The sequence below is a fragment of the Bufo bufo genome, chromosome 7, assembly GCF_905171765.1.
Source record: "Bufo bufo chromosome 7, aBufBuf1.1, whole genome shotgun sequence".
Lineage (NCBI taxonomy): Eukaryota > Metazoa > Chordata > Amphibia > Anura > Bufonidae > Bufo > Bufo bufo.
The window spans coordinates 22,677,088-22,689,925 of record NC_053395.1 but is presented as its reverse complement, the minus strand read 5'-3'; the positions used below and the strand labels follow the sequence as shown (position 1 = coordinate 22,689,925).

Here is a 12,838-nt window from a genome sequence, read left to right as displayed (position 1 = left end):
TGTCCTGTAGCTTGCCTACGGGAATATGAGTTGCGCACTCGGTCTCACCGCTCGGCGGACAACCCGCAACTTTTCCTCTCTATTCGCCATCCCTTTGGCCCGGTGACCAGTCCCACTTTGGCGCGCTGGATGAAGTGGGTCATGTCCCTTTCTGGGATTGATACGACGGTCTTTACCGCTCACTCGGCCAGGGGCGGGGCTGCCACGGCTCTGGCTGTTTCGGGGGCTCGTTTGGAGGACATTCTGCGTCTGGCTGACTGGTCTAGGGCCACGACGTTCACAGAGTTTTATTTCCGTCCGCCCCCTCATGTGTTTTCATCTATTATTGAGCAGCTTTAAACTTGCAATACGAAGCCTCCGTGTCTTGCTGTAAAACTTAATGATTTTCCTATTTCATGACGTAAAGTCATAGTTTTATTAAAGACACGGAGGCGAGTATTGCCCGCCCTGGGTTTCTCCTGCCCGCCCTGTTTTTATGATGTTATGGTGATATTTTGACTATTACACTGTCTTTTATTGTTATTTATGATATTTTTTACCGTAAAGGTTTATTTCTTTATGGTTCTGTTTTCAGCGACCTTTTGATGTACGACCGTTATAGGGTCGAGATTGCTCATTTTTACCCAATTGTTTACACTGGCTATATTATTTATTCTGTTTCAGGTTAAAAACCCCTTGGTGTATGGAATTCCGTGTTGTTCCAGGTTTCCTGAGATGTTAGCTATTTTGGCTTGAGTTCTTCAGTTGGACGGACCAGAATGGTCGGTGTCGGATCCAGTTCCAGTTTCGGTTACGGTTTCGGTTATGGTTTGGCGGTTGGTGTCGTGGATTCAAAGAAAGAGGAAGATGTGCAAGAGGACACTGCTGATTATAGGATCTGTTAGGGGAGGGTCCTTTATTGTTATGTTTATGTTAATTTCTCCTTTGCTGCTATTGGTGGAAGTAAAGAAGGAGATAGCAATACTCGCCTCCGTGTCTTTAATAAAACTATGACTTTACGTCATGAAATAGGAAAATCATTAAGTTACATCCTGTATTATAGTCCAGAGCTGCACTCACTATTCTGCTGGTGCAGTCACTGAGTACATACATTACTTATCCTGTACTGATCCCGAGTTACATCCTGTATTATACTCCAGAGCTGCACTCACTATTCTGCTGGTGCAGTCACTGTGTACATACAAACCGGATTCCAAAAAAGTTGGGACACTAAACAAATTGTGAAAAAAAACTGAATGCAATGATGTGGAGGTGGCAAATGTCAATATTTTATTTGTAATAGAACGTAGATGACAGATGAAACGTTTAATCCGAGTAAATGTATCATTTTAAAGGAAAAATACGTTGATTCAAAATTTCACGGTGTCAACAAATCCCAAAAAAGTTGGGACAAGTAGCAATAAGAGGCTGGAAAAAGTTAATTTGAGCATAACGAAGAGCTGGAAGACCAATTAACACTAATTAGGTCAATTGGCAACATGATTGGGTATAAAAAGAGCTTCTCAGAGTGGCAGTGTCTCTCAGAAGCCAAGATGGGTAGAGGATCACCAATTCCCACAATGTTGCGCAGAAAGATAGTGGAGCAATATCAGAAAGGTGTTACCCAGCGAAAAATTGCAAAGACTTTGCATCTATTATCATCAACTGTGCATAACATCATCCGAAGATTCAGAGAATCTGGAACAATCTCTGTGCGTAAGGGTCAAGGCCGTAAAACCATACTGGATGCCCGTGATCTCCGGGCCCTTAAACGACACTGCACCACAAACAGGAATGCTACTGTAAAGGAAATCACAGAATGGGCTCAGGAATACTTCCAGAAACCATTGTCAGTGAACACAATCCACCGTGCCATCCGCCGTTGCCAGCTGAAACTCTACAGTGCAAAGAAGAAGCCATTTCTAAGCAAGATCCACAAGCTCAGGCGTTTTCACTGGGCCAGGGGTCATTTAAAATGGAGTGTGGCAAAATGGAAGACTGTTCTGTGGTCAGACGAGTCACGATTCGAAGTTCTTTTTGGAAATCTGGGACGCCATGTCATCCGGACCAAAGAGGACAAGGACAACCCAAGTTGTTATCAACGCTCAGTTCAGAAGCCTGCATCTCTGATGGTATGGGGTTGCATGAGTGCGTGTGGCATGGGCAGCTTGCATGTCTGGAAAGGCACCATCAATGCAGAAAAATATATTCAGGTTCTAGAACAACATATGCTCCCATCCAGACGTCATCTCTTTCAGGGAAGACCCTGCATTTTTCAACAAGATAATGCCAGACCACATTCTGCATCAATCACAACATCATGGCTGCGTAGGAGAAGGATCCGGGTACTGAAATGGCCAGTCTGCAGTCCAGATCTTTCACCTATCGAGAACATTTGGCGCATCATAAAGAGGAAGGTGCAACAAAGAAGGTCCAAGACGATTGAACAGTTAGAGGCCTGTATTAGACAAGAATGGGAGAGCATTCCTATTTCTAAACTTGAGAAACTGGTCTCCTCAGTCCCCAGACGTCTGTTGAGTGTTGTAAGAAGAAGGGGAGATGCCACACAGTGGTGAAAATGGCCTTGTCCCAACTTTTTTGGGATTTGTTGACACCATGAAATTCTGATTCAACATATTTTTCCCTTAAAATGGTACATTTTCTCAGTTTAAACTTTTGTTCCGTGATTTATGTTCTATTCTGAATAAAATATTAGAAGTTGGCACCTCCACATCATTGCATTCAGTTTTTATTCACTATTTGTATAGTGTCCCAACTTTTTGGGAATCCGGTTTGTACATTACATTACTTATCATGTACTGATCCCGAGTTACATCCTGTATTATACTCCAGAGCTGCACTCACTATTCTGCTGGTGGAATTCCTGTGTACATACATTACTTATCCTGTACTGATCCTGAGTTACATCCTGTATTATACTCCAGAGCTGCACTCACTATTCTGCTGGTGCAGTCACTGTGTACATACATTACATTACTTATCCTGTACTGATCCTGAGTTACATCCTATATTATACTCCAGAGCTGCACTCACTATTCTGCTGGTGCAGTCACTGTGTACATACATTACATTACTTATCCTGTACTGATCCTGAGTTACATCCTGTATTATACCCCAGAGCTGCACTCACTATTCTGCTGGTGCAGTCACTGTGTACATACATTACATTACTTATCATGTACTGATCCCGAGTTACATCCTGTATTATACACCAGAGCTGCACTCACTATTCTGCTGGTGCAGTCACTGTGTACATACATTACTTATCCTGTACTGATCCTGAGTTACATCCTGTATTATACTCCAGAGCTGCACTCACTATTCTGCTGGTGCAGTCACTGTGTACATACATTACTTATCCTGTACTGATCCTGAGTTACATCCTGTATTATACTCCAGAGCTGCACTCACTATTCTGCTGGTGGAGTCACTGTGTACATACATTACATTACTTATCCTGTACTGATCCTGAGTTACATCCTGTATTATACTCCAGAGCTGCACTCACTATTCTGCTGGTGCAGTCACTGTGTACATACATTACATTACTTATCCTGTACTGATCCTGAGTTACATCCTGTATTATACTCCAGAGCTGCACTCACTATTCTGCTGGTGGAGTCACTGTGTACATACATTACATTACTTATCCTGTACTGACCCTGAGTTATATCATGTGCAGTATGTATCCCTAAACCTATGCAGTGGATTTGGAGCTCTGTACCAGGAGAGCTGCTCTGACTATGGTCTCACTGTGCACATGCATTATGTTATCACAGAGCTCCAGTTTATTAGTCCTGCACTTCCCAATACCTAAATAATCAGGCTTAATATACATAATCGCTCATAGTTTATATGTTTATTCCCTTATTCTAATAATTTACTATATTTCTGTCTGACATAACTTCATTCTCTCCCAGCCCAGTCATTACAATCACGAGGATTATATATGTAATAATATGACAGTTCTATCGACTCGTCACTGCTAACCATTATAATTATGATCAGGCTTGCAGCAGATAACTGGATTTCAAATGTTCTTCCACGACATTGTATCTTGATATGTAGCATGCAGACGGAAGCGATACAATGTAGCAAATGCTGAGGGACTGTACAGAATAGAATTACTGGCTTCAAGATATATGGAAATTACTATTAAAAAGCCATTGGACATTGAAAGTAGCAAAATAAAATACTAGCAACATTGTATTTACAAGAAGAGAAGGACTTATAGAAAAGGTACTGCCTGGTATTCTAAGGGTTAAAAAAGAAAATGATTATGTTGGCCTGGGGGTTAGTCATAATATCTACTGTTGACTAGGAGTTAAGAAAATGCATGGTTGCCCAGAAGTTAATCAAAATTTCTGTGGTGGCTCAAGAAATTGTACCCCTGGTGGTCTGTTGGATAATCCCAGCATCGATTAATCTAAATAAAATCTTTTCTGGTCTAGAAGCAGTGTAAATCATAATATCCCTGGTGGTCTAGGGAATAATGACATCATTGGTGTTCTGGAGGTTAATCAAAATAATCAAAGGTTAAGTACAAGTTCATCCTAATATCACTGGTGGTCTAGAGGGTAATAATTTACCTGATGGTCTAGACCAGTGATGGCTAACCTTGGCACTCCAGCTGTGGTGAAACTACGACTCACAGCATGCTTCATTTATTTCTATAGAGTTCTGAGAGCAGCCAAGCAAGGGGGGCATCTTGGGAGTTGTAGTTTTACCACAGCTGGAGTGCCAAGGTTAGCCATCACTGGTCTAGACTCTAGAGGTTCATGACATCTTTTCTGCTGGTGTAGTGGTTTATCATAACTTCATAATCTGAAGGCTAATGATATGTCAGTTGGTCTAGAGGTTAGTTCGAAGCACTCTAGTGGCTAAAGAAATGAAAGCCCTAGTGGTCTGGAGGTTAAATAGTCAGAAACACTCTGGTGGCTGAAGAAATGATATCTCTGTTCATCTAGGGGATAATCACAGTATCTCTAGAGGGTTATGGGTTAATAATATAGTTACAGTGCTGCCCATAATTATTCATACCCCAGGCAAATTTTGACTTAAAGTTACTTTTATTCAACCAGCAGGTAATTTTTTGACGGGAAGTGACATAGGTGTCTCCCAAAAGATAAGATGATGTACAAGAGACATTATTGTGGAAAAAAAAACATTTCTCAGCTTTTATTTACATTTGAGCAAAAAATACAAGATGTTCCACACTGTGGAAAATCTCAGAGGACGTGGTCGGAAGCCAAAAGTGACACCTGTGCCGGCCAGGAGGATAGTTAGAGAGGTGAAAAAGAATCCAAGGATCACCACCGAGGCCATCCTGGTGAATCTGGGCTCTGCTGGTGGCAATGTCTCAAGGCAGACAATCCAACGGACACAGCACAATGCAGACCAAGGAGGACGCCACTTCTCCAGATAAGGCACACAAAAGCTCGCTGGACAAATCTGGACAAAGAAGAAGACGTCTGGTCTTCTGTGTTATGGTCAGATGAAACAAAAATTTAATTGTTTGTTCACAATGATGTTTCCTTCATTTGGCGTAAAAAAGGAGAAGCCTTCAACCCAAAGAACACCATCCCCACTGTCAAACATGGTGGTGGGAACCTAATGCTTTGGGGGTGTTTTTCAGCCAATGGACCAGGGAACCTGATCACAGTAAACGGCATCATGAAAAAAGAGCAATACATGAGGATTCTCAACGACAACATCAGGCAGTCTGCAGAGAAACTTGGCCTTGGGCACCAGTGGACATTTCCGCATGACAATGACCTAAAACACACAGCAAAAGTGGTGAAGAAATGGTTAGTAGACAACAACATTAACGTTTTGGAGAGGCCCAGCCAGAGTCCAGACTTGAATCCAATTAAGAATCTGTGGAGGGAGCTAAAGATCAGGGTGATGGCAAGAAGACTCTCCAACCTGAAAGATTTGGAGCTCATTGCTAAAGATGAATGGGCAAAAATACCTGTGGAGACATGCAAAAAGCTGGTCTGCAATTATAGGAAGCGTTGATTGCTGTAATAGCCAATAAAGGCTTTTCTATTGATTATTGAGAAGGGTATGAATAATTTTGGACTGGACACTTTTTGCTCAAATGTAAATAAAAGCTGAGAAATGTGTTTTTTCCCACAATAATGTCTCTTATACATCGTCTTATTATCTTTTGGGAACAATGAGGAGCTGGTAGCTATCTTCTAGGAAGGACTGTCTGATGGCAATACAGATGAGCTAGGTAGACCAAAATTACCTGCCATCCTGGATGATCTAATATCTTCAGCCAACCACACTGACATTGGGTCCCAGGAAAGACAACGTGAAACTGACTATACCCATTGTGTGCTTCAGCTAGCCCAAACCTTCCAAAGACCTCTTGAGTCTCCTGCACCTGTCGCTCAAGAAGATCCTATGCAAGTAGAAAGGCTCAAGCTCTCCATATATGAGTGCTAATGTAGGCATCGCTAAAATTTGTGCTTGTACTGCAGAAATGTCTCACTTTCTCCTGGATTGTCCAATAAAGCCAAGAAACTCCATCGCTTGGGGCTTAGTAGGAGATGCTAACCTAGTTGGAAACTTTTCCTCTCATAAATTCTCAACTCCCGTCACCATGGCCATTTCTAGATCCAGCTTCATTGTACAAACCTTCTTGGATTCAGGGTCCACAGTGACCCATTGCATTAGTCCTTGGTGCCCAAGCACTTGTGAGCTCTGACCACTATAAAGATATATGAAGAAATGAATCTTCACAGAATGATGGATCTATTTATATTAAGAATACAACATTTTGTGCATGGGTGGAAATTGGAATGACTCCATGGTGGTATCTCTAGCAGCCTTTGAAGAAGACTCTGGGTATGTCATGTCCAGTATGGAAAATATGCGCATTCTTTCCTGCATATAGTCATCCTTTGTTTGCAAGTGGATGATCACTGTAATTGGAAGGGCTGAAAATGGGGCCATTGTGCGCCCCTCCATGGGCAGCGACTGATCCTCCTTCCACAATAAGTCTTTGTTGCAAACCTCCTTGGTTCTTGTTTCCAACATGAAACCACTAATAATCCAATTCAGGTTCCTCGCATGATACAGTGAATACAGAAAGACTCTGATTCCGCGGCTTGAATATAATCTGCTTGGATGGCTTACATGTCTTTTGTCCAGCCACAGAGGCTTCTGGGTAATTAGCAATTTTGTCATTCTCCATAACCTTCATAGAAGTGGCGTGCACCCCCTGCAGGTCCTAGGAAGCTTGCCATTAATAATGTTGACTAAGCTGCCATGTCTCCTTTTTGCAAAGGCGGCAAAACGAGATCAGCAGAACTCAGGGGATGAATTAATATCTTGGGCTGTAATTTACGTTTCCTGGAGACATTCAGCGTGACTGTAATGGTTGGTTTTTTATGGTTAACCCTTTAGCGGTTCATAACCTGGCAGAACACAAACACATCACAATACATCTGCATAGAATCCAGGGCTGCACAATAAAACTGCTACATAGTAGATTGTGTAGATACCACCAAAATAGTTCTGCCCCACCAAGTCATGGACTCCAAAGATCCTCTGGAGTTGTCCAGCAGTGACTTTTTTTATTTTAAATTTGCTCTTCGTTAGCTTTCGTGTGGGATCGGACCAGACGGGCTAGCCTTTTGTCATGAATGAGCCTTGGGTGCCCACCACCATGGACCACTTTTGGTAGGTACTACCCACTACATGTCAGAAACATCCCGCAAGACAAGCCATTTTGAAGATATTCAGAACCAGTCATCTATCCATTACAAGTTGACCTTTGTCAGAATCGCTCACATCTTTATGCTTGCCCATTTTTCCTACTTTCAACAAATCATAGGTGTCCCTCTTTACCTTTTATCTTGGCTGAACCGTCCCAAGATGTGTGGTGTGAGATGGCCAACTCTGAAATAAAAAAAAGCTGATTTCATGATAATCTGTCAGGAGATGTTTATCCTATATGTGCCTATGTGTGGCCACCCAGTGGTTCTGATGTGATTTGCAACCTGTTAAGGTTTTTGGTAGCATGTGATGACATTGTGTCACGTGCCGGAGGCCCAAGGCAGACCTCCGGGACGTCATGCAAACAGGACACGGGCAAAACAGACCAAGGACCCACAGAGAACTTTATTACAAGTGTAATAAAAGCAGATGACAGTAGGCAGGTGGGCAATAGTGGTAGCACTATCACAGAACCAAGTGCACCGGCAGACCAGAGGCAAAACCCAGAGAGTGGAGAGCCAGTGAGCCCAGTTGTTCACAGAGCCCCTGGTGGTGGGTATAAACTGGGCACCTCCAGGAAGGTCCCGGTACACTTGGCACCTACCTGCAGAGAACCATGCAGGTGCAAGCACCAGCGGAGCAGACAGCAACAGAACTAGAACCCATACAACACAGCACATGGAACAGACAACAAGACGAACGGGAACCAGCACAGAAGCAGATGCCTAGACCCCAAGTGGAATGGAAGCATGACGGTCTCAGGCAGAGCTGCACACAGACTAGAGATTCACACAGACTAGAGATTCACACAGACTAGAGATTCCCCCTCCGGGGAAGCCAGGGACCCTCTCACGAAGGCAGGAAGTACACGGGAAAGGAACAGATGCAGAAAGGCACAACAGGCAGACATGAACAGACAAAGATCAGAAGCAGAAGGCACTGTAGACAGGACATGGGACAGAATACATCAGAAGCAGTTGAGCACTGCCAGGCTATCAGATGCCGTTGCGCACTGCTAGGCAAAACAAGGAACAGACAAGGATAAAATAAACATCATACAGGACAGGTACAGAAGATCAGACAAGGACATAACATCCAACACCATAACACAACAGGTGCAGGAGAACAGACAAGGACATAACATCCAACACCATCACAGAACAGGTACAGGAGAACATACAAGGACATAACATCCAACACCATCACAGAACAGGTGCAGAAGAACAGACAAGGACATAACATCCAACATCATCACAGAACAGGTACAGGAGAACAGACAAGGACATAACATCCAACACCATCACAGAACAGGTGCAGGAGAACAGACAAGGACATAAAATCTAACACCATCACAGAACAGGTACAGGAGAACAGACAAGGACATAACATCCAACACCATCACAGAACAGGTACAGGAGAACAGACAAGGACATAACATCCAACATCATCACAGAACAGGTGCAGAAGAACAGAAAAGGCAATAACAACATCATAGAACAGGTAACAACAACAAACACCAATGCAAAACCAGGCAAAACCACACAGAAGGCAGATGGTAAAACCCCCTGGGTCAGCAGCAAGGGGCTACACCCAGCAAGACACAGGAAAGACTGACCACAAGCCACACAGCTTACAGGTAGAAATAGCTGCTTAATGAGGGCACCTAATAAGCCACACCCAGGACCAGAACAGGGGAAGTTAACCCCATCAGAACAGGAGTACAGAACCACTAACACACAGACTGCAGTATAGGACGTTGCCTCTGGCAACCAGCATACACAGAGACAACCGCAGCCAGTACGCCAGAGCACAAACAACCCATGACACAACAGACATGCATACATACTAAGGCCATGTTTACACACAAGGCTGCAGCCAGCACACATCGCAGAACCAGCATGCATGGGGAAGCCCACAGCCAGTACACAAGGCGCAGGCAGCCAGCCTGCATGGCACCAGAGACATGAGCCACAGAGATGCAGACACGGGAATACACAAACACAGGTCACAGCTCACACACTAACCGCAGCCAGCATGCAGTCTCACACAACCAGCATACACAGGTGTCAGCCTGCAGCCAGTACTCGAGGGAACCTGCAGCCAGCCTGCACAACAACATTGACAAGAACTGCATGTAAAAGCAGAGACGGGGAGAGCAAACATTCACAGGCAGCAGTTCACAGAAGACCAGCACGCAGCGCCAAGCAACCGGCCTGCAGCCAGTGCGCGTGAGGGCAAGCAGCCAGCGTACACGGACACAACTGTCACAGTGAACATATTGTACTGAATTTCTTTCTTTAGCAATCAAAGACTTTAACCAAAGTTGAGAAAAGGTAAAGGTGAACACATTTGTAGATAGATAGATACATATAGACAGATAAATAGATATGACATAGATAGATAGAGAGATAGATAGATAGAGAGATAGATATATATGAGATAGATAGATAGATAGATAGATAGATATGAGATAGATAGTAGTGTTGATCGCAAATATTCTAATCGCAAATTTTTATTGCGAATATCGGCACTTCGAGAATTCGCGAAAATATAGAATATAGGGCTATATATTCGGAATCACAAATATTCAAGATTTTTTTTTCATCAGTAACCTCCCTTCTTGCTTGTGGGCCAATGAGAAGGCTTTGTCAGAGCTTAGCAACATCCCTAGCAACCGATAGGAAAGTTGCCTACCCATTACTATATAAGAACCTCCCCAGCAGCCATTGTATGCAGTTTTTTGCAGTTCTGAGAGAGACAGCAGTGTCGTTGCTGTGCCCTGTGCTTTCCACTCGTTACATTAGATAGTTAGTTAGCTCATATATATAATACAGATAGTCAGTGTAGGTTATATCCTGATATAGTGTAGCTGATAGGTTCCAGTGCAGGGTGTTAGGCCGTGTGATAGGTTCTGCTGTCCATACATACAGCTACAGACATAGTGCTGTGATGTCACAACAATACTTAGTGCACCAATCAGTAATATCTACTCAGACCTGATAAAAAAAAAGTGCAACAATAGTGATGATTTGCGCAATCGCAAAAATAATGACTGGAGATCACAAATTCTAGAATTTGCTAATTTATTGTGAATATTATACGAAAAATTCACGAAATATTGCGAAAACTAATGTTGCCTGTGCCGCTCATCACTAATAGATAGATAGATAGATATGAGATAGATATTAGACATATACACAATAGATAAAGATAAATTTGGTGGGTCCCCCCTTTATTACTCTTCTCAGGGTGACAGATGCGTTATTAACCCATTCACAGTCTGCAGCCGGTGGTAGATGTTCCGCCTCGGGGCGCAGGAAGACAGCACTGCAATTCCGAGCACAAAATCTCCTCCCGCCATCAAGACGAAGAAGATGTCTGTTAATGAAAAATCCTGCAAGTGTCAGTCCTCGCAGTGTGACGGCCGCACTTCTCATCCTTCGCCTCCACTTATCGTTATATTGTCCTACTTTGTTTGGCAAACCAATTACGGCTTGATAATTACCATCCGAGGGGAAATAAGACAAGGCGGGAGGCGAGACGCGCACCACGCTGCCCAGCAAGACAGAGACATTTACATTCTGCACAGACTGCTGCCGGCTCAGACACCAAAAAGGCTCACACCTAAAAAATAATGGCTTTTCAGTGTGTGTACCGACGGCTCGGTGGAGGCTTACCCATCATGATTGGGATGGTTGTGGCCTCTGGAGCCAGAATATAGCATGACTCTAGCATTTAAGTGCTCCAAGGCTTTCTCCATTAAAGAGGATGTCTCCAGAAGACAAGTGTCCATCTGGTGGTCTTAAATGGGTCCCTATCTCAGGACCCACCTTTATCAGCCAAAGTGGAGATCTTCCAAGTGGTGACTTCCAGTCTGGGGGTCCTGGCCAGGCAACATAATACGACATGATTAGCAGAGACCAATGAAGGAAAAATGTATGGCTGGAGAAAACCTCAGCTTGTTCTACAGAAGTCACCCCTTTAAGGACAAGCCACCTTCCCATCCCCATGACATACCGAATAACTCTCTCTCTCTCTCTAAGGTTCTTCTTAAAGGAAACTGGTTCTTCTTGTGGAGATCCAGCTGATGTAGAAAGTCAATGCAATGCTCCCTAGGGGAAGGTGTGCAAATTAGCTTTCCTTCAGAAGAAAGAAAACCGTCTCACCAATACCTCTGAATAGGTGCACCAAAAACATCTCACCCAGCCAACCAATACCCTGCCATGTACTGACGAGGAGCAAGAACCCCCAAAACAACTGTCCCACGGTTATTTAACCCCTTACCGGGAATACAGGGTATTTCTCATAATGCATTGGAGTCTATGAGAGAAGCAATCTGATGATGTTCCCTATGGGGGAAATATAAAAATTCAAATCACCTCCCATTCCCCAAAATAAAAATACATAAACAATAAAAAATACACATCATGGGCATCGCGGCCTGTGCTATTAAAATATTAAAATATGTATCCCATACGGCAAACAGCAAAATAAAAAGTCAGAAATGGCCAATTCAAAGTTTTTTGGTCACTTCATCTCCCACAAATTTTTTTTAATACAAAGCCATCAAAAAGTCATCCCCTCCCCAAAATGGTACCAATAAAAAGTACAGATTTCCCTGCAAAAAATAAGCCCTCACACAGCTCCATACACATAACTGCAAAAAGTTATAGGGGTCAGAATATGGGCAAAAATTTTTAACGGTTTTCATTTATTAAAACACAATAAAAACTGACCTGGAGAAATAAAAAAAACAGGGCAGTTTTACCGTATAAGGAACTCTGTAAAAATCAAACCCTTAGGCCCCATTCACACGTCCGTAACGTGTTTTGTGGATCTGCGGATCCGCAAAACACGGACACGGCAATGTGCGTTCCGCATTTTGCAGACCGGGAACAGAAATGCGGACCCAGAAGTGCGGGTCCGCACTTCCGGAGCTGGGCCGCACATCATGCGGCCCCATAGAAATGAATGGGTCTGCAATTCCGTTTCCGAAAAATGCGGAACTAAATTGCGGAGGTGTGAATGGGGCCTTAAACCTGTTGTGGAATTGCATTTTTTCTCCGATATCACCACATTTGTATTTTTTTTTTCAGCTCCCCACTACATT

General features: G+C 43.4%; 1 long non-coding RNA gene across 1 annotated transcript; it reads right to left on the bottom strand.

Annotated features, from left to right (window-relative positions):
* Window positions 1–338: 338 nt before the first annotated feature.
* Window positions 339–12,444, bottom strand: LOC121008909. The gene is made up of 3 exons (XR_005780638.1): window positions 12,431–12,444; window positions 7,861–7,867; window positions 339–467 (listed from the first exon to the last, which is right to left on the bottom strand). It is a non-coding gene; the product is annotated as an uncharacterized LOC121008909 (long non-coding RNA).
* Window positions 12,445–12,838: the final 394 nt, after the last annotated feature.